A 26,400-nucleotide genomic window follows, 5' to 3' on the forward strand; every position below is an offset into this window, starting at 1 on the left:
ATTGGGAACGGGTGCCGAGCGGTGCAGCGAGGCGGAGGACGAAGACAGAGAGAGAGCGTCCTCCTGACGCGCGTACAGGAAGGAGGGGGCGTGCTCAGATCAGAGGTCACTGTACGCGCGTCAGGACGCTCCTCTCTCTCCTCGTCCCCCGCCGCGCTGCAGAGCTCTCCAACCCGTTCCCAATACCGCAGCGGGACCCGGCCTCCATCCCGCTGCCGGTATATGTAGGGGGGGCGTTCGCCCTGATCGCCCCCCGCTAAATCCGCCACTGCCTGCAGCTGCCATCCCCCACCTGCGACACCCCTGCTCCTACCCCACCCACAGCGCCTTCATACCCCCTCCCCCATCCGCGGTCCCCACTCCCCAAACCCCTTCCTGTTGCAAGGGACTACGCCCCCTTCACCATTGGACGCCCTATCATTGTGCAATATTCAAACACTAACAAAACTAGGAATGCAGGTAATACTCCATATATTGAACCCCAGAAAGGCGTGCAGGGGTTAAGGGGGCGTAGCCCATTCCGACGGTGTGAAGAGCGCCCGTAGGGCGCGATGAAGCACCTAGTATACAATATACTGTGTATATATGCAAATAACAACATAAATACTCACAATATATACACAGCAAACACTGTATATAAAAACTAAAGCCGGGTACACTCTACGTGATATTGCGGACGATGTGCCCGTTTCCGACACACCATTCATGATATTGTCTGGTGTGTATACACTAAGTCGCTGATGAAGCACGCTCCCGCGGGTCATCAGCGACATCCTCCGTCGGACGGGTGACACCCAACGGGCGACATCACCATCCTCCCTCCCCATAGCTTGTTGATGCCGGCTTCGGCTTCCCAGCCCCGTCACAAGGTCCCGTAGCTGACGAGATCGTGCTAGGTACGCACCATTTAATGTGTACCCAGCGTAAGACCTGCATGACCTCATATACACGAGTCTGGCCGTTTCTTGCAGCGATTCACAGGACACGTCCTTTGGGGATCGGTATGAAATACCTACAATCAAAATCCCGACGGTCGAAATCCCGACAGCAATTGACCGACGGTCAAAATCCCAACAAGGTAAAAATCCCGACATGGACAAAATACCGACATTTAAAATACCGACAATGTCAAAATACCGACAGGTCAAAATACCGACATGCATTTTTCATTGTTTTTTTGTGTGTATGTCAACATAGGTCGACATGGACACCATATAAGTGTACCGCGTCCCCTCGCTGCGCTCGCCATGCGCTCGGCACACTATTATATTCCCCCTCCAGGTCCACTGGGATGGTAAAGTATGAAGAAGTCGGGTTCAATGAAAAAAGCATGAAAAACTCATGTCGGCATTTTGACCGGTCGGCATTTTACATGTCGGTATTTTGACCTTGTTGGCATTTTAAATGTCGGTATTTTGTCCATGTCAGGATTTTGACCTTGTCGGGATTTTGACCGTCGGTCAATTGCTGTCGGGATTTCGACCGTCGGGATTTTGATTGGAGGTAAATTGACTGCTTCCCGTCCTTTGTGAAACACAATATTTGTGTTGCAAGTGATTACAGCGAAGATCCATTCATCTTTCTAATGTAACATGTTGGCTGGGAAGGGACACGGCAGGTGGATCTCATTTTTTTTTTTGTCTCCGAGATTAGCGCGCAGGCAGCCGGTACAGCGAGCCCCAGCAGTTGCTGTTCTGTGATTTAAGTGAAGATCTGGTTAACAAACAGCAAAAATGCAATGCTGACCACTGTAGCTTTCCCGCACGACGCAGCACAGAGGAGCGGCGTTACACAGTGCAGGCGTGGCGTAATATAGCATCGCCAGGGACTGTGCAATAAATGTATTCAACGCTTTCAGCGTACATCAATATACATTTCCCGGTTATTTCTTCCTAAGAGATGTAGCTCGGCGTTTTCCAAAATGCCAGTTAATGGGCAACTAAACTTTCTAATAAATATGCTAAAAAATGCCGGCGCCATTTGCTGGAATACGATCAATGGCAATGGCAGATCATTGGTAAGGAATATAGTATATATATGCCAAGGACTGAATTATTTATTCAATACAAAAGATTTATTGAGGCCATATATTACCTATAGGCATGAGGAACGCAGAGGACAGCGGGTGTGAACACAACTTATAATGAAGCTGATTCCAACTGATCATCATTAGCAACGTAGAAGGTATCTCATATATTTCCTATAATACAGGCAATGCGTCTTCAAGGGAATTCTTATAGACAGACATGACATAACGTAGAAAGATGACACCCACCAGCCACCACACACACACACACACACACACACACACCACACACACCACACACACACACACACACACCACACACACACACACACACACACACACACACACACACACACACACACCACACACACACACACACACACACACACACACCACACACTCTGGTATTCGGTCTCACGTAACCGCAGATTGGCAGCTATTGTGGATCACTCAAGCAAACAAGGAGATAAAGTTAAGGAACCAAAGTGAATACATATTTTATACTTTGAATTTCTAAAGAAAGTATGGACAGACCCTCAGGCCCAGAATCATGAAGGGGAGATAAATATGTAAGGGAAGCTGTATATTTTATCGCTCTGGAGGAGACGTGTATTCTGTGGAGCTTCATTGTAATGTCGAGAGGATATTTTTTTCCAGGCTGATTTGCATGCGGTCATAGATACAAGAGAGGGTTATCGTCGTTGCGACGCCTTTTTACCCTTTATTATCCTCCGCTAATTAATGACAGCGGGAGCATCCCCCAAATGGACTGGGCTCACAATTGTTCAGCAATCAATGATTTTATATATCATTTCTGGTTTGTCCCACAAAGAAAACAGATTGCGCCCTTAAGCTTGGACACTTCTAAACAAAAACAATATTTTTTTCTTAAATTATTTTTTTAAAACACAAGAATAAGCGTTATCAATTTAGGTGGTGCCATGACTTCACATAATGGGTGTAGGGAGGGCAGTTGTTAAGGGGCCCAGAGACTACGGGGCCCACCTCTGGGGCCTGACTCAACTGCACCCAGTGGTGTACTAGGTTCCTGGAATTGCTTATTAAGGACTGGGTGACATAATGTGAACTGAAGGCACAGTGGGCCAAATTCAGATGATGTTGGAGTTGCTATCGCACCCTTGGAAGCAGCAGTGATTGCGCTGTATGGTGACGCAGCAGGAGGCGTCTATTACACGCAGATGCCTCCTGTTACAGTAGTGATCTGACCAGCGTCACAGGACATAGCATCGGACCACTGCAACACCATCGGGCGGCTTACGGATCCCCATAAGAGTCCAAGAAACGGAGATCCCTGGTCTCTTCCCTTCCTCGAAACAGTGGTGACACACCTCCAGGGACCGATCTAGACTTTTCTTTAGGGGGGGCGGTTTACTGTTTAATCTTGACTCCTCCCTCTACAGTCCCAACTCCTCCCATCTGCAATCCTAACTCCTCCTCTCTCAATCCTGACTGAACTTTTTGAGTGAGACTGAAATAGAGCTTTGTGATTGTTCTATGTACATGTGACTGTGCTATGGGGTAATTGTAATTATTAGCCCTAGTACCCATACACCAGCAAGTGAGGGGCAAATGCTCTGTAACCCTTGCTCTCCTGGCTCCTCTGTGCTGCAGCACATCGTTCTGCCTCAGGCTCTCCCCTGAGAGCTCTCTTCTGCTCAAAAGTGGGCGTAGCTATGACTGTGTTAGGGAGGGGGGGGGCGGTCGCCCTCTTCGCCCCCCCCCCCCCCCCTAGATCCGACCCTGCACACCTCCGATATCAGAAATCGAGGCAGTCACTGGACCCGCCCCCATCGGTCATCAGACTGTCAATCACTATGTCGCAGGACCCATTCACGCACGCACAGAGTATGCACAGAATACTGAACATTGTAGCTTTGTTCATCAGGTCGCAGATCCTTCGGGATCTGAATTGGCCCCTGTGTGGAAAGTGTACTGATGGCGTATTGTTAACTTGCGGCACTATAATACGGCATAATATGAACTAAGCACTGCTATGGGGCATATAATGAGCAACTGCTGTGTCTCTCTAAAAATGTTGCTATGGGGCCCAAAAACTTCTGTCTGTGCCCCCGCTTCACGTTATTTTCAACTGTTCCCATAACCAGTGTGGGGGAAGGAGGGGGGGGAGGTTGGAACAGGTACGATAAGAGCTCAATGACCACAGAGTCAGATCACAGTATGGAAGAGACAAACAAAGCCAAACAGGATAACACTGGCTACTACGCCTGATTCATGTTTGTAAGTAAAGCAGAAAAGCAAGCAACTGGGCAAAACCATGTGCATTGCAGGTGGGGCAGATGTAACATGTGCAGAGAGTTAGATTTGGGTGGGGTGTGTTCAAACTAAAATATAAATTGCTGCGTAAAAATAAAGCTGACATTTGTGGGTTACATGCAAAAGCAGCCAGTATTTACCCTGCACAGAAAACTTGTAAATGTATTTGCTACCCTTGCATGGGAGCATAGTGTGATCCAGACACAAAGTTACTTGCTTTTTTTGCTTTACTTACAAATATGAATCGGGCCCACTGTGACAGGGGAGGTCAGCTCCACATGATGAGAAAGGCTGCGAGGTCCGAGGCCTTCCGAAAGGGACTAGCGCTCATAAATTAGGGAATAGGGATGGACCCTAATCGCGCACAATGTTTTGCAGACATGTACAATAGACCACGGAGCACATATTCCATCAAATCCCCCATTACAGGGTGGAGCTGTAAAGGTTGGGCATCCCCCAGATTTGGGGCGGAGCTGCAAGGGTACGACATCCCCCTGTTGTAGTGTGGAACATTCCATATTGGGTGTGCACTTTGGAATGTACTTTACAAATAGTCTAATTTGCTCAGTCCCAATGGTAGAGCATATTTTGTAGTTAAGTCTTCATTTACATATATTTTTATAATTTGCATATTGTATAACTGATGACCATGTAGTACCTGTGAAATAATAATAGTAATGCTAGGTAGCAGGATCAGTACTGACACACCTGCCTCTGTGCCTTGTATTACATCTCCCGGCGCCTACTGTACCTGCAGAACATCCCGGCCCAACACCTGGCACATTTTACCAACTGCCTGTAGCCGGCACTGAGCGAGCTCGCACTGAACGTCAGCCGGTAGTCAGCCGGGCGCTGCACTGAGGCCCCTGATCCTAGCATTCAAATGAAAAAAATAAAAATTGGAATATTTGACTCAGATGTCGAACAATTTACGACATTATTGTAAGACCGCAAACATTGCACAAAGGTGAAATATAGCGTCCTCTGCACACCCTCCACAGGACCGCATTCTCCGAAAATATTTTCCTACAGTAACCGCGTCCCCATTTCTTGCACCACTGCTTCTATAGCAAAGGTGACTTTGCTTGATGTAAATAGTATCTCTCCGCGTTCCTTATCTCCATAATGGATATTACCGTCCCATCCAACCAGCTCCCGTCTCATGCAAATCCAAACCCATATGCGTGCCAATATTGAATTTTTTTAAAATTTAATTTAATATTTGCCCTATTGCCGCTAATGCATAACCCGGACGCGAGACATCGGCTGTGCACAGAGAACGTCCTTCTTCTTATCTTTAGTTTTTTGCTTATTTATATAGTTACACTATTTAGCGTATTATTGTGCTTAGATACATAAGACAACATCGATATCTGATCACACTGTGAAACTCTGATTCGCTCTCTGAGGGGGGGGGGGGGGTGGACTCTAATGCAAGCTCAATGCAGGGTAACAATGTTTGCAGAATGCTTCTCTGCACATTAATACTGTGTAATTGGCAATGGGAATTATAGCTAGGTACAGTCCCAGGAAACCTCGTACGACGCTGACGTTCTGTTGTCTGAGATTTTCCCCGTCATGTATAAATATTCAGCGACTGCGTACTATCCTCTAAGCACGTAAAGCGTCATTACAGTCTGTACAGTAATCCCCCCACCTCTATGCCCCCCCTCTCAAAAAAATTTAAAAAAAAAATGCAAATTTTTAGTTTTGGCACGAGAAGGGCCGTAAATCACCATCCGACTGGATGCGCAGGCAGCAGGGTCTGAAATCAAAGCTGGTCACAGCCAATTTCCCATCCCTAATCTTTTATCCTATATTTCCTCAGTGCAGTGTGAGGGAGCTTTGCCGAAGCTCTATCCTCCTGTTCACAAATCTCCCGAGCACAGGCCCCTGCCGTGTTTTTATTCCCGGATTTGTAATTCTCCCAGATCTTTTTACTGCACACGGCTGTTCTTTTTTGGCTTCCCTCGCTGTTCCCTTTTCTAACGACGCTTTTGCCCGCTCCTCCGTGGCAGGGTTACATCAGAGACACACAAGTACAGCTGTTGCACAACGCCGGACACCGTGCAAGGAAGCAGATAGCATTTAAATTGTTTCCTAATGTATGGCGAGTGGCATGAGCTCACTTCCTGCAGATCGGGGGAAACGGTGTGGACCAGGAGAGCGGCCTCTCTTCCAGAACAGCGAAGAAGTGATAATTAATACAGTTTATTTAATGACTTTAAAGCCTAAAACACGAGTATATCTAAGAAGAGCTACAATTACAAACAGGTGGAAGAAAATATAAGGAGTCTGTTGGAAAAGAAGAGATGAAAGAAAACCAGTGTCGTGCGTGGGGAATTTACGTGCAAGGGCGCATTGGTTGTTTTCCATATTACTGAAGGCTCCTGATGAGACGTGTGCGTGGGATATGGGAATTTAATTTTGTTTTTTGTTTTTTATGCAAATAATCAGCTTCTCTTTTGCAGATCTGGCTTCCCACACTAAAGAGCCCAATTAAGGTGAAACAGTCTGATCAGTTGGGATTCTTTCCCAGCAATGGCCCTGCTCTAAGTAGACTGCCGACTCTCCCGCAGTGCAGACCGATGAGTTGGACTTATTTTATTTATTTATTAACAATTTCTTATATAGCGCAGCAAATTCCATTGAAACTTTACAACTGGACACAATTAGAAGACAAAACTGGTTAAAAATAAACAGTCATAGGAGGTAGGAGGGCCCTGCTCGCAAGCTTACAATCTATGGGGGTCATTCCAAGTTGATCGCTCGCTAGCTACTTTTAGCAGCCGTGCAAACGCATAGTCGCCGCCCACAGGGGAGTGTATTTTCGCTTTGCAAGTGTGCGAACGTGTGTGCAGCCGAGCGCAGCAAAAACATTTTGTGCAGTTTCTGAGTAGCTCTGGACTTACTCAGCCCTTGCGATCACTTCAGTCTTTTTGGTGCCAGAATTGACGTCAGACACCCGCCCTGCAAACACCAGGGCATGCCTGCGTCTTTCCAAACACACCCAGAAAACGGTCAGTTGACACCCATAAACGCCCTTTTTCGGTCAATCACCTTGCGCTCGGCTGTGCAAATGGAATCTTCGCTAAATCCATCGCCCAGCACCGATCCTCTTTGTACCCGTACAATGTGCCTGCGCATTGTGGTGCATACGCATGCGCAGTTTTGCCGGTTTTTACCTGATCGCTGCGCTGTGAAAATCGGCAGTGAGCGATCAACTCAGAATTACCCCCCATGGTCTTGACAGTTTGCACATAGTTCTATTTTTTAGAGTTAAGAAATGGGTTTTCTTTTATGGTCAAAAAGTTGTTTAGAGTACAAAAAGCTCAATTTAGTTTTTTAGGAAGGGACACACTCCTTGAACCATCTCTCTCTCCTGACTCTTACTTGTTAGAGTAAAAAAGGCGTCCTACAGATTATACGATCTCTTACCTCGTGTCTGTATGTTGCTACCTTTGTCTTATTAATATTTTGTTCTGAGTTGTAATGCATGACGGAATATAGTGAGGCTATAGAAATAACTGTTAATAATAATAATAATAATAATAATAATAATAATAATAATAATAATGATAATTAGATATGCATCCCAGCAATGGATTTTGGAGCCTCAGAGGGTCGGCTCACACTCACAGCATTCTGGGGTCTTGTGGTGGGGTGTGGTCTACAGTCATTAGATTGACCCCTTGTGGTGGGGTATGGTCTACAGTCATTAGATTGACCCCTTGTGGTGGGGTATGGTCTACAGTCATTAGATTGACCCCTTGTGGTGGGGTATGGTCTACAGTCATTAGAGTGACCCCTTGTGGTGGGGTATGGTCTACAGTCATTAGGTTGACCCCTTCTGGTGGGGTGTGGTCTGTAGTCATTAGGTTGACCCCATGTGGAAGACAAATGGTCAACTCTGACAAAAGGTCAACATGGATAAAAGGTCGACATATGAAAGGTCAACACTGGAGAGTTAGACAGGGTCAAACGGGCAACAGGATCAAAAGGTCAACATGACAAAGGTCGACACAATAATTATTGACTTTTTTGCATTTTTGGGATTAGTGTGGATAGTTTTTTCATCTGGGACAGCCATTTGTAGAAGCGCGCCACACTTCGGGCACGTTGTCTCGCTCCGCTTCCCTCGCCACAAAGTTACTAAAGGTTATGATTTGTGAAATGGATAGTCAAGGAAGGAAAAAGACCAAAAACATGAAACCCCCCTCAAAAAATGTGTTGACCATATGTGTGTCGACCACTGTCAACCGTTTCCAGTGTCGACCATATGGGGTCGACATAATGATGCTACCAGGTAAGTAACAGTCAGAACATAAAGTTTGTCTACATTCTAATCATGTCGGCATTTCACCAGTGTCAATATAATGAATGTAGGCATGATCAACGTCGACATGGAAAGCATGTCGACAGTATGACTATGCCAAGATTATTATTAGTATGAATGTTTACATGGTAATGTCGACAAAAAAGCTAACCCAAAGAAGCAATAAGATCAAATTCCATTTAAACTTTGATGTCATGAGGAGGGAGTCGATCACGAGACCACCTATCGGGATCCCGGCGGTCACAATGCTGACGCTGGAATCCCGACAGGCGGTGAAATGTTGCCGATGGAATACCGGCGCCACAAGATTTTCTCCCTCTGTGGGGGTCCACGACACCCACAGATGAAGAATAGATCCTGGGGCTTTATAGCGCTCGCCCTGCTGCCGACATATTGGTTGCCGGGATCCCGTCTGCCGGTAATAGGTATGTATTCCCATGAGAATATGGGAATGGATCATGAGATCCACATAACAAAGGTCTACAGTCAACAGGTCAACCACTATTGGTCAGCAGGGTCAAAAGGTCAACGCATGAAATAGTCAAACTAATAAAAGGTCGACAGTATGAAAGGTCACCAGGTGAAAAGGTCGACACATGAAATGGTCAACATGAGAAAAGGTTGACACACAATTTTTTTTTTGGTGTTGTTTTCGACATCAAAGCACGTGGAACCCCAATTAGTGTACCACTTCACTCGCCACGCTTCCGGCAAAGTGACTCGCAGCGCTCGGCACAATCAACTTACTATTCCCAATTGTAATCCACGTGGTTGGTAAAGTATGAAAAAGTTGAGCAAAATGCTACCCACCCAAAAAAAACTGTGTCGATAAAATGTGTGTTGACCATTTGCACACGTCGACCTATTGTACCTGTCGACCATAAGTACTGTCGACCTTTTACATGTCCATGTTGACATTTTGACCATGTCGACCATTAATGGTTGACCTAGAGTCCGGATACCTGAGAAATTGAGAATATACCTTATTGGTTCTTCTTACTACTCAGAAAGTACTTATTAAATATTTCATTGTGGGGTGTGGTATTATTATTATTATTATTATTACTACCAGTTATTTTTATATATATATATATATATATATATATATATATAGGTTTATGTTCTTCAGAGTGCACATCTTAATATGCTTAATTGCTAAAGTCATTGGTTTTCTAAATATTTTTAGTGGAAGTTGCAAACTCACAGGAAAATCGCCCCCGAAAAATCACAATTTTCAAACATGAGTCTCCGCAAAATCACCATCCAGACTTTCTTAGTGTTCTGAATACAAATTATTACATGTCATAAGCTGCAAGTTCACAAGTCACTGTCGGAACACACCAAACAAAGTTGCTAAATAATACAGATGTCTCTGGCTGGCGAGAAAACACAAACTGCGCACAGTCTGAGCTGCCTGTCGGGTCAGAGCCTAATAAGCCGCCCTATCCAACATAGAATTTAAAGTGGCAACATTTAATAAATATATTTCTAAAGCACATTTATTTAATGAATGTATTTATAAGAGGCAATTTTGTACTAAATATTAAAGAAGAATACAATTTTTATTAAATGAACAATATAATAATAAATATTAAGGGTTCACTAGTGACCAGTAAATTAATTAACGTGGGCAATAATATTTTTAATTAATGATGAAGGCAACAATTATATTGCAAACTTGTGGCACTACAAGTGGTAGCAGGCATGTGTTGTATCCATAATTAATATACAATATTGCTCTATTTAATTTAAAAAAATATTATAGCTTTTCCCGTACACCTGATGCAAACTGCAGATCTCCCTCTCAACCACCCACTAAAAGATTGACCCTAAATATTTACTAAATATTTATTAAATTATATATTGTTCATTTAACAAAATTTTCATCTTGTTTTATAATTTAAAATGACATTTCTCCCAATATATAAATTAATTTATATGATATGTTTTTCATTAAATAATTGTGCCCCATACATATATTTATTAATTTATTTGGCCCATAATTAAGTATTAATTATTGCCACGTTAATACATATGTTGAATATGACTCCTTGGGCTAGAAGGATTATTAGCGCACCAGCCAGAGCCATTTTTTGGTGATATATAGCCAAATTACAGGCAATTTTGGCATTTTAAAACCACCATATATTGGCAGTTTGGAAGCTAAAATTGGCATCAGTTTGCCACAGTTTGTCACAAAATCACACTCGCAAGGGGCTCTTATGCGCTCACCCCGCTGTCTGCATGCCGTCGGTCAGGATCCAAGCTCCGGCATAACATACTACACCCTATAGGACAAGTACAAGGTAAATAACACTGACATAAGCATCAGGGTGACAGAAAACCGTGGGATTAGGGGGGTCATTTCGAGTTGAGTGCTAGCTGCCGTTGTTCGCTGCGTAGCGATCATTGAAAAAAACAGCTAATCTGCGCATGCGTATGCACCGCAATGCGCACGCGCGTTGTACGGGTACGAAGTCCATTGTGGTTTTGCACTGGTTCTACCGACGATTCCAATTGCACAGCCGAATGCAAGGAGATTGACAGGAAGAGGGCGTCTCTGGGTGTCAACTGACCGTTTTCTGGGAGTGTTTGGAAAAACGCAGGCGTGGCCGGGCGTTTGCTGGGCGGGTATCTGACATCATTACCGTGTCACTCATCGCAGCAATCATTGTACAGGATAAGTAACTACAGGGCTGATCTTGTTCTGCACAAAATGTGTTTGCTGCCGCTCGGCTGCACAGGCGTTCGCACTCCTGCAAAGCGAAAATACACTCCCCCGTGGGCGGCGACTATGCGTTTGCACGGCTGCTAAAAACTGCTAGTGAGCGATCAACTCGGAATGACCCCCTAGGTGCTGTCATGGATGTTTAAGTAAGAGAAGGATAAGCACATGCGGATTGAGGGCCCTGCTCGTGAGAGCTTACATTCTGATGGGGAGGGGCAGACAGACAGGGGTGACACAGATGGGGTACACAGTGAGCGTGGAACAGAGGGTTAGGATCAGAGACGGCTGGGTTTGGGGAAGAAGTCAGGTCTTGAGAACCCGTTTGAAGTTTTGTAGAGAGGTGCATTTGGCATTGGTGTCTTTCTTCTTTAAAATAAATTGCTTTTTAACCTCTTAATATTGTCTTTCTTGTATTTATAAGCCAGCAGTCCCTTCTGGGAAAAGTGTATATTTATTTTATATAATAAATTCTTAAAATATTTCCTTATGGTGAAATATGTTACAAAGTAGATTCTATGTCTTGAGCCGTGTTCATTGCTTTCCCTGCTCTTTAACCCGGTATATAATAATTGTTTAGGAATCTGGAGCAGCGACTTGTCAGTGTCTTCCTTGTATCTCTCTGTTTATTTTATCTATTACAGATGGATCGCCGGCTTAAGCCTATTCATTAGCTCCTCTTTTCTGCAAACAGTGAGCAGGGCTCATTTCATTAACATTTCAGAGCTGCGCGGTTGTTCTGCCGCTGAGTAATTGTGGGTCGGTGTGTTCTCCAAGCTTTGACTAATGACACCATCACATCAAAAGGCTGAAAACCTGTGAGACTGCGCATTGAATTATACTGATTCCTCTTCCAGTTGTGGTGCTCCTGCTGTATGCGCCTCTGCCACAGAGAATAAGTCACATTCTCCCAGCTGAACTAGAATGAGGATCCACCTGTAACGTCATCTCGCAGAACTGCATTGCCGAGAGTGTGGATTCACAAGCATTTACACTATACAAGGTTAAGTGCATAGATAAACTGTAACAATGTTTCCCTGTGGACACGTTATGTTGCGGGCAGGGGGGGGGATTTGGATGATGATGTCATTTAGATTCCTCGAATAAACTGAATACATCCTGTGTTGTAGCCTCAAATATGTAACAACAAAATATTTACTTAAGATTAAATAAATTGGGAATATTAGTAAACAGATATTGTTTCTGACTGATCCTGCGGGATCCAGTAACATATCAACATTCTGTATTCTGGCAGCCGGAATCCGACGCTGGAATCCCGACGCTGGTCAGAAGACCGTTCCAGGGATCCCTGTATGGATTACAATGCCGGAGCCGGAATCCCGACTGTCAGTATCCCAATTGTAAGTATGCCAGGGAGGGTTTAGGGATTGGCTGTAGGGTGTGTGTGTGTGTGTGTGTGTGTGTGTGTGTGTGTGTGTGTAGGGGGGGGGGTGTTTAGGGTTAGACTGCGGGGGAGGGGGGATTAGGGTTAGGCTGTGGGGGAGGGTTAGGGTTAGGCTGCGGGGGAGGGGGGATTAGGGTTAGGCTACAGGGGAGGGTTAGGGTTAGGCTGTAGGGGAGGGGGATTAGGGTTAGGCTACAGGGGAGGGTTAGGGTTAGGCTGCGGGGGAGGGGGGATTAGGGTTAGGCTACAGGGGAGGGTTAGGGTTAGGCTGTAGGGGAGGGGGGATTAGAGTTAGACTGCGGGGAGGGTTAGGGTTAAGATGCGGGGGAGGGGGGATTAGGGTTAGGCTACAGGGGAGGGTTAGGGTTAGGCTGCGGGGGAGGAGGATTAGGGTTAGGCTGCAGGGAGGGTTAGGGTTAGGCTGCGGGGGAGGGGGGATTAGGGTTAGGCTGTGGGGGAGGGTTAGGGTTAGGCTGCGGGGGAGGGGGGATTAGGGTTAGGCTACAGGGGAGGGTTAGAGTTAGGCTGTAGGGGAGGGGGGTTAGGGTTAGGCTACAGGGGAGGGTTAGGGTTAGGCTGCGGGGGAGGGGGATTAGGGTTAGGCTACAGGGGAGGGTTAGAGTTAGGCTGCGGGGGAGGGGGATTAGGGTTAGGCTACAGGGGAGGGTTAGGGTTAGGCTGCGGGGGAGGGGGATTAGGGTTAGGCTACAGTGGAGGGTTAGGGTTAGGCTGCGGGGGAGGGGGGATTAGCGTTAGGCTACAGGGGAGGGTTAGGGTTAGGCTGTGGGGGAGGGGGATTAGGGTTAGGCTACAGGGGAGGGTTAGGGTTAGGCTGCGGGGGAGGGGGTACTAGGGTTGGCTACAGGGGAGGGTTAGGGTAAGGCTGCGGGGGTATTAGGGTTAGGCTACAGGGGAGGGTTAGGGTTAGGCTGCGGGGGAGGGGGATTAGGGTTATGCTGCGTGGAGGGTTAGGCTGCGGGGGAGGGGGATTAGGGATAGGCTGCGGGGAGGGAGGGCTAGGTACTAAGAAGGGGGATTAGGCACTAAGGGGAGATGGTTAAGGGTTAGGCTGCGGGGAGGGAGGGCTAGGGTTAGGCTGCGGCAGGGGGGATTTGGGGGAGTTAGATTACTTTGCTACCATGTGTCGGGATTATGTGCTCGGGGTGCCGCCGCAGGTATTCTGACCGCCGGTGTCCCAATCGCCGGGATCATTATACCATCCTGATCCTTCTTATTCAATTTCAAGATTTATAAAAACACAGGAAGTCATTATAGCACCTGGTTTAATAGACAGTATACAGATAGATGTGTCATTAGATATGTATATGGCCCAAGCTGAAGGGAAGCACCCGGCGTTTGTACCTTACGATGTGCGGCGCTGGTGCGGACGTTAAAGATCACGGTCTTCATTTATACTTGTGAATAAATGAAAAATGGGATGAAATATTGTAATAAAGGGGTGGAAGTAAAGCAAAAACAAAAGCAAGTAACTGAGCACCTGGGCAAACCTATGCTGCACTGCAGGAGTGGCAGATGTAATATGTGCAGAGAGTTAGATTTGGGTGGGGTGTGTCCTAACTGAAATCTAAATTGCAGTGTAAAAATAAAGCTGTCTAACATTTGTGGGCTACATGCAAAAGCAGCTAGTATTTACCCTGCACAGAAACAATATGAATGTATTTGCCGCCCCTGCATTGTAATATGGTTTGCTCCAGACACAACTTTACTTACTTTTTTTTCTTTACTTCCAAATCAGAATCAGGCTCAAACGCTATTGGTTGGAAACTGCAGATATTTGGACACATTTCTTATCAGAGAACCACAGAGCTTGTGTTGTGGAGTCCGACAGACCCCTGGGGGAGGAGGTCCTAATCCCACATTTCGCGCAGTGGGCGGGATGAGGGGGAGACGTGTTGACGGTCTCAGCAAATAGCATTATCATTGCCCCTCTGGGAACTCTTCCACAGGGTAAAGAAGAAAAATTACAGTACAAGACAAAAATAAAATGCAAAAAGTGACTACCTCTAGACACACGCACCAGAAGACACATTCCATTCTACACATTTTCACTCTTTTTCACGCATATCCCTAATAAGTGCTATAGTTTTAGTTCTTAGCTGACTGATTTTGCACATTTTAATTTCTGACTGTAACTAGGACACACAAAGCCATTGTGAGGGAACAGAGCGGAGTACAATGTGCAGTCGCTTAATGCATTTAACAGACAGAATTTATTCGACAACAATGTTTTCGGATTACACCATTGAGTAGCCCCACTTATAGAATAATCCTCTGTGAGGGAATTTCCTGCAATTAGGGTTAGGAGTTGATTCAAAACCCCAAATCAGTCAAAGGCAGATATTATTTTCCTCCACGCTGAGCTATTCCTGTGGCCTGTGCACTGTCCTCTGGGCCAGCTCCACTTATATTAATTGGAGTAGCAGCACTCAAATTCTGGACCCCCTAACAGTCCAGGTTTTCCAGACCACCAATCTGGTGCACAGGTGTAGTAAACCCTCACGGACCCACTGGTAACTTGCCACAGACCACCCTCCTCATGTGCTATGGGGGTCATTCCGAGTTGATCGCTCGCTAGCAGTTTTTAGCAGCCGTGTAAACGCATTGTCGCCACCCACCGGGGGGTGTATTTTCGCTTTGTAGAAGTGCGAACGCCTGTGCAGCAGAGCGCCTGCAAAATCTTTTTGTGCAAAACAAGACCAGCCTTGTAGATACTCTTCGTGTGCATTGATTCTAACGACGGAGGGACGGCTTTTAACGTCACACACCCGCCCAGCGAACACCCAGCCACGCCTGCGTTTTTCTAACCACTCCCTGAAAACGGTCAGTTGACACCCAGAAACGCCCCCTTCCTGTCAATCTCCTTGCGGCCGTCTGTGCGATTGGAATCGTCGCTAGAACCAGTGCAAAACCACAATGGACTTTGTACCCGTACGACGCGTGTGCACATTGCGGAGCATACGCATGCGCAGATTAGCCGTTTTTCTAACTGATCGCTACGCAGCGAACAACAGCAGCTAGCGATCAACTCGCAATGACCCCCTATATGTAGACGCGTCTGGGTGACCGCTACGGTCGCCCCACCTATATTAAGGTGGCAGCCCCCTACTCTTTTTCAGCACTTCTTACTGGTCTAGAGCACTGACCGTGATTCGTACCCTAGACAGGCTTCATTGTGAATTAATGACCCCAGTGTGCGCAAATCTGGAACATCACGTGCGCAAACCCTGACTAAGTGTCATAGAATGAGCGGATTACCTTCTGAACCGTATGGAGAAATGTTAACTTTATAGAAAAGTGAAGATATAAGTTTTATCCCCCGATCTACTTTACACATTACACACATGCATCCGTCATCTACGCGGAAAGATTAATCGCACCTTTATCTATAAGGCCAGGAATCGGGGAGAATGTGTTTATAGATCGGTGACCATGTTAAACACATTATATGGATTTTTACTACTGACCTTAACAAGATTGTTGGAACAGGGTGTTTCTGTGGACACAAGTTATCTAGGTTTTGGGCAAGCGTTTCACACTATCCAGCAAAGGAAGACAAAAGGAAGGAAGTTGAGTGGATATAGTATTGACTTATGGGTTAGAGCCGCCAGTTGTAGTTAGCCGGGGCACACGTTCCATGGTCGAGGTGGAAGGTCTCCAAACGCTCTAGATTTTATTTGTTATTAGCTATTTGGTTTTCTAGCTAAGACTTGTCCATGGAGAACACGTGTTATAACGCAACAGTGAAAGAGAATGCCAGCTTCAATAAGCGCGTACATTTTCATTGTGTGAATTAATGGGCTGTCGACCTTTAGTCTAGGGTAACAAGCGCGTACTGCACTACCGACATATAGCAACACAACATATCACTTATTTATAATAACAGGCTGCTGTGGAACAGAAAGGAAAGGTGGATACAATCAGCTCACACATATATCTGCGGGTAATTATGTAGTATTAGGTAGATAAGAGTTTTTACCATTTTAGCTCCTGAAACTTTGTTGCCACACATCTGCTGTACGACACTTCATGCTGACAATGAACAGCTGTACTGTATGGAGACTCTGCACGTTCTTACTGCAGGGGTTAATAAGCTGTCAGTCTGGGGATAATATAACTTTGAGTTGGGGTATTGTCTATATAATAAAATTGACTGCTGATAAAAATGATGTCATCACGTTGGAATGTAATGGCAGTTGGTATGAATTCTCACCCCTCCCACCAGGAATCGACTGGGGCTCTAAAACAGCCCTGGCATTCTAGTGGCAGCGCATGACAAGGGGGCGTGGTCACAGCTCACGGAGGCGTGGCCTCACAGAACGCCCCCGTGCTGAGCAAAGCGCCCTTTTTTAAAACCATTATATAAATAATATTTGTAAAAATTAGAAAATATTTTAAGATTTTTGCTCTTTTTTTGGCGTTCGTGCTCGAGGTTCAACGTTTTCAAAGGAATTCAAGCTTGATCATGCGCCCGCTATGGTCAAATGTAGAAACTTTTTGTCTTTCTCAATACTTTTTTTAATTCCAATTCATTTGAAGAATTTTTACATTTTTGTGCGGGTTTGTTAAACCGATTCTAGAATCGATCTGCAGCCTGTACAAGCATTTCTAGACGTATCTTTCTGATAGCTGGGGAACCAAACGTTATGCTTACTTGTTCTGCAGCGTTTTGTCAGCCGCCCCCAACCAACCACCCAACAGGGGATACGTTATTAATTCTCAGGTTTGGAGTGGGGTGGGGTGGGGGGGGGGGGGGGGGTAATATAGGGAAATCCGTCATGGAGTGCAATTTTGATAAAACACTGTAGGGGAGGTGTATCAAACCTGGGAGAAAGAAAAGGCACCAACCAATCAGACCCTAACTGTCATGTTACCAGTTGGTACTTTGGTGTCTATTTACTAAACCTTGGAGAGAGATAAAGTGGACGGAGATAAAGTACCAGCCAATCAGCTCCTAACTGCCATGTCACAGACTGGGTTTGAAAAATGGCAGTTCGGAGCTGATTGGCTGCTACTTTATCTCTGTCCAAGGCTTAGTAAATAGACCCCTTTGTCTCTCTCCACTTTCTCTCTCCAAGGTTTGATACATTTCCCCATGCAACTGAGAACTTCAGGAACCAGTTAATATCTTATTCTAATCTACAGAACAATGGCGGGGCAGGCCGCACTTGGAAGAAAATGTAATTTTCCATCTCTAAAATAATAAAACAAAATGCTACAATATAAACATGTAATAATATTTAATACATTCAATGAAATGACAGATTACATCACTGTAAAGTAACATTAATATCCCATAACACAGGGAAAAATAAACATAACGCGCTGCGTCTTACATATTATCACTGAGTTAGTAACGTTACGATTTGAACAATGTAGCGTCTGTCTGGAGCGACTGTCCATCGTCCAAACATGTTTCCCTTCAACGTTCAGAAACTTTAGAATTTAATATCTATAAACTGAGCCGTGGAGTTTCAGGCAGTGGGCAGTATGGTTAAATTCCCTGCAGAATCTCATGGGAACATCGCGTCCAGCCAGCTGCGCAGTATCAGCTAATGGTGAAACACTACACCGTTTTCCTTCTAAGTCCTCGCTAATCCCCTGGGCTGACATGTTTTTGGGCTGCATCGCTGTGAAATTGCCTTAAATCCTCTTTAAAAATATGAATAATAGTAAAGAGCAGCTCTGCAGACAAAGAGGCTGAAATAAATACTCAATAATGGGCAAAATACTCAATTTTACATCTCTCTGGGCTGCGCGGAACTCACCATTAGTAGTTCACAAAGTAACGAAGCCCCGTTCCCAGGGTCTGAGGACGCAGAGATTTCTCCATGGTGTGATGGACAATCAGTAAGGACAACACCAATGGATACTATGGATAACAGAAAATGCATGTATCCATAGGAGAAGGCCTGGAAACCGTTCCATAGGGACGCTCGCCGCAAACAGGACGTCATAGTCCTGTATATATTTATTTATATGCACAGAAGAGTAACTAGGGTCTATCTATCTATCTATCTATCTATCTATCTATCTATCTATCTATCTATCTATCTATCTATCTATCTATCTATCTATCTATCTATCTGTCTATCTATCTCTCTATCTATCTCTCTCTATCTATCTCTCTATCTATCTATCTCTATCTATCTATCTATCTATCTATCTATCTATCTATCTATCTATCTATCTCTATCCCTCAGATGATATGCCAAAGGTCATCCATTCATTTGTATCATCTCGATTAGACTACTGTAATTCCCTCTACCTTGGTCTCCCAGCAAAAGAATTGCAGCGCTTACAGCTGGTGCAAAACACAGCTGCCAGGCTGTTACCCAACCAGCGCCGTACTAGCCACATAACACCCATCCTCTACTCTCTTCACTGGCTGCCTGTAAGATGGCGAATCATCTTCAAGATTGGCTTACTGAGTTTCAAAGCATTACATGACCAGGGCCCAAGGTAGCTGAAGCAGCTACTGACCCCATACTGCCCCACTCGATTACTGCAATCTGTAGATGAAGGACGTTTAGCAGTTCCTAGAATCTCCCGTAATTCATCTGGGGGTGGAGCTTTTAGTCATGCGGCTCCGAATCTATGGAACTCACTTCCCCGCACAGTGCGAGAGGCCCCAACTATAGAATCCTTCAAAAGTAGACTCAAGACTTTCCTGTTTACTCAGCATTTCCATAATGTCCCTTTAGTATCTTCATGCTTCTGTATTTTATGAAAATCTGTTCTGTACATCATTATTTTCTGTACTATATTATGCTATGTATCTGTTAAGCGCCTTGAGTCCTATAGGAGAAAGAGCGCTATATAAATAAAATTATTATCGTCCGTCCGTCCATCCGTCCATCTACTCTATCTATCTATCTATCTATCTATCTATCTATCTATCTATCTATCTATCTATCTATCTATCTATCTATCTATGAAAATGTACTTCATTATTTTCTGTACTATATTATGCTATGTATCTGTTAAGCGCCTTGGGTCCTATTGGAGAAAGAGCGCTATATAAATAAAAATAAGAATTTACTTACCGATAATTCTATTTCTCGTAGTCCGTAGTGGATGCTGGGGACTCCGTCAGGACCATGGGGAATAGCGGGCTCCGCAGGAGACAGGGCACATCTAAAAAAGCTTTTAGGTCACATGGTGTGTACTGGCTCCTCCCCCTATGACCCTCCTCCAAGCCTCAGTTAGGTACTGTGCCCGGACGAGCGTACACAATAAGGAAGGATCTTGAATCCCGGGTAAGACTCATACCAGCCACACCAATCACACCGTACCACTTGTGATCTGAACCCAGTTAACAGTATGATAACAAAACGAAGTAGCCTCTGAAAAGATGGCTCACAACAAGAATAACCCGATTTTTGTAACAATAACTATGTACAAGCATTGCAGACAATCCGCACTTGGGATGGGCGCCCAGCATCCACTACGGACTACGAGAAATAGAATTATCGGTAAGTAAATTCTTATTTTCTCTAACGTCCTAGTGGATGCTGGGGACTCCGTCAGGACCATGGGGATTATACCAAAGCTCCCAAACGGGCGGGAGAGTGCGGATGACTCTGCAGCACCGAATGAGAGAACTCCAGGTCCTCCTTAGCCAGAGTATCAAATTTGTAAAATTTTACAAACGTGTTCTCCCCTGACCACGTAGCTGCTCGGCAAAGTTGTAATGCCGAGACCCCTCGGGCAGCCGCCCAAGATGCGCCCACTTTCCTAGTGGAGTGGGCCTTTACAGATTTAGGCTGTGGCACGCCTGCCACAGAATGTGCAAGTTGGATTGTGCTACAGATCCAACGTGCAATCGTCTGTTTAGACGCAGGAGCACCCATCTTGTTGGGTGCATACAATATAAACAGCAAGTCAGACTTTCTGACTCCAGCCGTCCTAAACTATATATATATATATATATATATATATTTTTAGGGTCCTGACAACGTCTATTAACCTGGAGTCCTCCAAGTCCCTAGAAGCCGCAGGCACCATAATAGGTTGTTTCAGGTGAAAAACCTGACACCCCCTTAGGAAGAAAACTGGAGACGAGTCCCAGTTCTGCCCTGTCCGAATGGAAAATTAAATATGGGCTTTTGTAAGACAAAGCCGCCCATTCTGACAATCGCCTGGCCGAGGCCAGGACCAACAGCATGGTCACTGTCCATGTGAGATATTGGTCAACAGCATGTTCACTTTCCATGTGATATATTTCAAATCCACAGATTTGAGCGGTTCAAACCAATATGATTTTAAGGAATCCCAACACTATGTTGAGATCCCACGGTGCCACTAGAGGCACAAAAAGGGGTGTATATGCAATACTCCCTTGACAATCTGGACTTCAGGAACTGAAGTCAATTCTTTTCGGAAGAAATTCTACAGGGCCGAAACTTAAAACCTTAAAGAACCCCAATTTTAGGCTCAAAACACTCCTGTTTTCAGGAAGTGTAGAATTCGACCTAGTTGAATTTTCTTCGTGGGGCCTTCCTGGCCTCACCCACGCAACATATTTTCACCACATGTGGTGACGACGTTGTGCGGTCACCTCCTTCCTGGCTGTGACCAGGGTAGGTATGACCTCTTATGGAATGCCTTTTTCCTTCAGGATCCGGCATTCAACCGCCATGCCGTCAAACGCAGCCGCGGTAAGTCTTGGAATAGACATGGTACCTGCTGAAGCAAGTCCCTTCTTAGCTCCCCAGGCCCTTAGTCCTCTGTGAGCATCTCTTGAAGTTCCGGGTACCAAGTCCCTCTTGGCCAATCCGGAGTCACGAGTATAGTTCATACACCTCTATGTCTTATAATTCTCAATACCTTGGTTATGAGAAGCAGAGGAGGGAACACATACACCGACTGTTACACCCACGGTGTTACCAGGACATCCACAGCTATCGCCTGAAGGTCTCATGACCTGGCGCAATACCTGTCCCGTTTTTTGTTCGGGCGGGACGCCATCATTTCCACCTTTGGTCTTTGCCAATGGCTCACAATCATGCGGAAAAACTTCCCTATGAAGTTCCCACTCTCCCAGGTGGAGGTCATGCCTGCTGAGGAAGTCTGCTTCCCAGTCGTCCACTCCCGGAGAGAACACTGCTGACAGTGCTATCACATGATTTTCCGCCTAGCGAAAAATCCTTGCAGTTTTTTCACTGCCCTCCAGCTTCTTGTGTCGCCCTTTCTGTTTACGTGGGCGACTGCCGTGATGTTATCCCACTGGATCAATACCGGCTGACCTTGAAGCAGAGGTCTTGCTAAGTTTAGAGCCTTATAATTTTGCTCTTAGCTCCATCTATGTGGAGAGAATTCTCCAGACTTGATCACACTTTCCTGGAAATTTTTTCCTTGTGTGACTGCTCCCCAGCCTCTCAGGCTGGCCTCCGTGGTCACCAGCATCCAATCCTGAATGCTGAATCTGTGGCCCTCTAGAAGATGAGCACTCTGTAATCACCACAGGAGAGACACCCTTGTCCTTGGATATAGGGTTATCCGCTGATGCATCTGAAGATGCGATCCGGACCATTTGTCCAGCAGATCCCACTGAAGAGTTCTTGCGTGAAATCTGCCGAATGGAATTGCTTCGTAATAAGCCACCATTTTTACCAGGACTCTTGTGCAATGATGCACTGACACTTTTCCTGGTTTTAGGAGGATCCCGATTAGCTCGGATAACTCCCTGGCTTTCTCCTCTGGGAGAAACACCTTTTTCTGGACTGTGTCCAGAATCATCCCTAGGAACAGTAGACGTGTCCTCGGAAAAGCTACGATTTTGGAATATTTAGAATCCACTCGTGCTGTCGTAGAACTATTAAAGATAGTGCTACTCCGACCTCCAACTGTTCTCTGGACCTTGCCCTTATCAGGAAAGCGTCCAAGTTTCTTTTAAGAAGAATCATCATTTCGGCCATTACCTTGGTAAAGACCCGGGGCGCCGTGGACAATCCAAACGGCAGCGTCTGAACTGATAGTGACAGTTCTGTACCACGAACCTGAAGTACCCTTGGTGAGAAGGGCAAATTTGGACATGTAGGTAAATGTCCCTGATATCCAGTGACACCATCTCGTCCCCTTCTTCCTGGTTCGCTATCACTGCTCTGAGTGACTCCATCTTGATTTGAACGCTTGTATGTAAGTGTTCAAATATTTCAGATCTCACCGAGCCGTTTGGCTTCAGTACCACAATATAGTGTGGAATAATACCCCCTCCCTTGTTGTAGGAGGGGTACTTTGATTATCACCTGCTGGGAATACAGCCTGTGAATTGTTTCCAATACTGCCTCCCTGTCGGAGGTAGACGTTGGTAAAACAGACTTCCGGAACTTGTGAGGAGGAGACGTCTCGAATTTCCAATGTACACCTGGGATACTACATGTAGGATCCAGGAGTCCCCTTGCGAGTGAGCCCACTGCGTGCTGAAACTCTTGAGATGACCCCCTACCGCACCTGAGTCCGCTTGTACTGCCCCAGCGTCATGCTGCGGACTTGGCAGAAGCTGTGAAGGGCTTCTGTTCCTGGGAATGGGCTGCTTGCTGCAGTCTTCTTCCCGTTCCTCTACCCCTGGGCAGATATGACTGGCCTTTGCCCGCCTGCCCGTATGGGGACGAAAGGACTGAGACTGAAAAGACTGTGTCCTTTTCTGTTGAGATGTGACTCGGGGAACAAAAGGTGGATTTTTCAGCTGTTGCCATGGCCACCAGGTCCGATGGACCGCCCCTTTATACGGCAATACTTCCATGTGCCGTCTGGAATCTGCCTCACCTGACCACTGTCGTGTCTTCGTCTGGCAGATATGGACATCACATTTCCACCTTTGGTCTTTGCCAATGGCTCACAATCATGCGGAAAAACTTCCCTATGAAGTTCCCACTCTCCCAGGTGGAGGTCATGCCTGCTGAGGAAGTCTGCTTCCCAGTCGTCCACTCCCGGAGAGAACACTGCTGACAGTGCTATCACATGATTTTCCGCCTAGCGAAAAATCCTTGCAGTTTTTTCACTGCCCTCCAGCTTCTTGTGTCGCCCTTTCTGTTTACGTGGGCGACTGCCGTGATGTTATCCCACTGGATCAATACCGGCTGACCTTGAAGCAGAGGTCTTGCTAAGTTTAGAGCCTTATAATTTTGCTCTTAGCTCCATCTATGTGGAGAGAATTCTCCAGACTTGATCACACTTTCCTGGAAATTTTTTCCTTGTGTGACTGCTCCCCAGCCTCTCAGGCTGGCCTCCGTGGTCACCAGCATCCAATCCTGAATGCTGAATCTGTGGCCCTCTAGAAGATGAGCACTCTGTAATCACCACAGGAGAGACACCCTTGTCCTTGGATATAGGGTTATCCGCTGATGCATCTGAAGATGCGATCCGGACCATTTGTCCAGCAGATCCCACTGAAGAGTTCTTGCGTGAAATCTGCCGAATGGAATTGCTTCGTAATAAGCCACCATTTTTACCAGGACTCTTGTGCAATGATGCACTGACACTTTTCCTGGTTTTAGGAGGATCCCGATTAGCTCGGATAACTCCCTGGCTTTCTCCTCTGGGAGAAACACCTTTTTCTGGACTGTGTCCAGAATCATCCCTAGGAACAGTAGACGTGTCCTCGGAAAAGCTACGATTTTGGAATATTTAGAATCCACTCGTGCTGTCGTAGAACTATTAAAGATAGTGCTACTCCGACCTCCAACTGTTCTCTGGACCTTGCCCTTATCAGGAAAGCGTCCAAGTTTCTTTTAAGAAGAATCATCATTTCGGCCATTACCTTGGTAAAGACCCGGGGCGCCGTGGACAATCCAAACGGCAGCGTCTGAACTGATAGTGACAGTTCTGTACCACGAACCTGAAGTACCCTTGGTGAGAAGGGCAAATTTGGACATGTAGGTAAATGTCCCTGATATCCAGTGACACCATCTCGTCCCCTTCTTCCTGGTTCGCTATCACTGCTCTGAGTGACTCCATCTTGATTTGAACGCTTGTATGTAAGTGTTCAAATATTTCAGATCTCACCGAGCCGTTTGGCTTCAGTACCACAATATAGTGTGGAATAATACCCCCTCCCTTGTTGTAGGAGGGGTACTTTGATTATCACCTGCTGGGAATACAGCCTGTGAATTGTTTCCAATACTGCCTCCCTGTCGGAGGTAGACGTTGGTAAAACAGACTTCCGGAACTTGTGAGGAGGAGACGTCTCGAATTTCCAATGTACACCTGGGATACTACATGTAGGATCCAGGAGTCCCCTTGCGAGTGAGCCCACTGCGTGCTGAAACTCTTGAGATGACCCCCTACCGCACCTGAGTCCGCTTGTACTGCCCCAGCGTCATGCTGCGGACTTGGCAGAAGCTGTGAAGGGCTTCTGTTCCTGGGAATGGGCTGCTTGCTGCAGTCTTCTTCCCGTTCCTCTACCCCTGGGCAGATATGACTGGCCTTTGCCCGCCTGCCCGTATGGGGACGAAAGGACTGAGACTGAAAAGACTGTGTCCTTTTCTGTTGAGATGTGACTCGGGGAACAAAAGGTGGATTTTTCAGCTGTTGCCATGGCCACCAGGTCCGATGGACCGCCCCTTTATACGGCAATACTTCCATGTGCCGTCTGGAATCTGCCTCACCTGACCACTGTCGTGTCTTCGTCTGGCAGATATGGACATCACATTTACTCTTGATGCCAGAATGCAAATATCCCTCTGCGCATCACGCATATATAGAAATGCATCCTTAAAATGCTCTATAGACAATAAAATCTTGTCCCTGTCAACGGTATCAAAATTTTCAGTCAGGAAATCCGACCAAGCCCCCTCAGCGCTGCACATCCAGTCTGAGGCGATTGCTGGTCGTAGTATAACACCAGTATGTGTGTATATACTTCTTAGGCTATTTTTCAGCTTCCTATCAGCTGGCTCCTTGAGGGCGGCCGTATCTGGAGACGGTAACGCCACTTGTTTTTATAAGCGTGTGAGCGCCTTATCCACCCTAAGGTGTGTTTCCCAACTCGCCCTTACTTCTGGCGGGAAAGGGTATACCGCCCATAACTTTCTATCGGAGGAACCCCACGTATCATCACACACTTCATTTAATTTATCTGATTCAGGCAAAACTACAAGTAGTTTATTCACACCCTACAAAATACCCTTATTTGTGGTACTTGTAGTATCAGAAATATGTAACACCTCCTTCATGCCCTTAACATGTAACGTGTGGCCCTAAAGGAAAATACGTTTGTTTCTTCACCGTCGACACTGGAGTCAGTGTCCGTGAGGTAAATGGGCGTTTCTACAAGCCCCTGACGGTGTCTGAGACGCCTGGACAGGTACTAATTTGTTTGCTGGTCGTCTCATGTCGTCAACCGGCTCGCAGCGTGTTGACATGATCACGTACTTCCACAAGTAAGCCATCCATTCCGGTGTCGACTCCCTAGAGAGTGACATCACCATTACAGGCAATTTGCTCCGCCTCCTCACCAACATTTTCCTCATATATGTCGACACACACGTACCGACATACAGCACACACACAGGGAATGCTCTGATAGAGGACAGGACCCACTAGCCCTTTGGGGAGACAGAGGGAGAGTTTGCCAGCACACACCAAAATGC

Source organism: Pseudophryne corroboree, chromosome 9 (genome assembly GCF_028390025.1).
Source record: "Pseudophryne corroboree isolate aPseCor3 chromosome 9, aPseCor3.hap2, whole genome shotgun sequence".
In the NCBI taxonomy this organism is placed as follows: Eukaryota; Metazoa; Chordata; class Amphibia; order Anura; family Myobatrachidae; genus Pseudophryne; species Pseudophryne corroboree.